Raw genomic sequence first — 1242 nt, forward strand, 5'->3', positions numbered from 1 at the left:
GGCCCTGCCCCTGGGGGCTTACAATCTAAAAGGGGAGGGGGGAAGTGATACATGAAGAGGAAGTGTGAAGTGTGGGGATGAATTGTTTGAGAACGACATGGTTCAGTGGTTAGGTTGAGGTCGGATAGGCTTCCCTGAAGAGATGAGTCTTTAGGGAAGGGAGTCAAGGTGGGAGATAGACGGACTGGTTGGGGTAAAGAGTTATTGGGATGTCTGATAGATATATATATATATATGCCAGACCATTATAAATAGGGACGCAGGTTGTTTACCACAACAGTAGAAGTGATATTTTTTTTTCTTCCCCTGAAGATATGGGTGAACAACGCAATTTTAACAGCCTTTGAACGTGGGATGATTGTTGGCGCTCGGAGCCATGGAGCTAATATCAGCAAAACGGCAGAATTCGTTAAATGTTCAAGAGCAGCTGTTGTTAAAGTGTTTAAAGACTGGATTGTCAGCTGAAAATCTGGGTCTGAACGTGCGTATTGTGGCTGTTATCGACTAGTCAATGTTAGGGCAGAACGGAGAGTGGCAAGACTGTTACAAGACAACAGAAGGGCAACAGTGCATCAAATTACTGCAGATCTTAATCAGGGATCCTCTCAAATGATCTCTGAAGCACTGTTCACCATACACTGCATCGTATGGGATATGGAAGCCGAAGGCTTGTTCGAACACCTTTGCTGTCTGCACAAGATAAAACGTTAACAAGATAAAACGTCCCCAATTCGCATATGAACACAAGGATTGGACAGTCGAGCATTGGAATAAAATCATGTGGTCCGATGAATCACGTTTCCAGTTGCATCATGCAGATGGCAGAGTGAGAATTTGGCGGGAACAGCATGAAGGCATGCACCCCACATGCATGAGTACAACCCTTCAAGCTGGTGGGGGCAGTGTTATGGTTTGGGGCATGTTTTCCTGGCATGATTTGGGCCCTTTAATTCGTGTGGAATAACGTCTGAATAACACAACATACCAAAGTATCGTTGCAGATCAAGTTCATCCTATCATGTTGATGGCGTATCCCAATGGAGATGGCTTCTTCCAACAAGACAATGCGCCACCACAGTGCTCGTATTGTGCAGGAGTGGTTTCAAGAACGTGAGGGAGAATTTACCTTGCTTAGGTGGCCCCCACAATCACCAGATCTCAATACAATTGAGCATTTGTGGGACGAAGTTGAAAGAGCCATCAGGCAGCTGGTTCCACAACCATCAAATCTCACAGAACTGG

This window comes from Nanorana parkeri, unplaced genomic scaffold (genome assembly GCF_000935625.1).
Source record: "Nanorana parkeri isolate BGI_ZX_2015 unplaced genomic scaffold, ASM93562v1 scaffold1973, whole genome shotgun sequence".
Classification (NCBI taxonomy): domain Eukaryota; kingdom Metazoa; phylum Chordata; class Amphibia; order Anura; family Dicroglossidae; genus Nanorana; species Nanorana parkeri.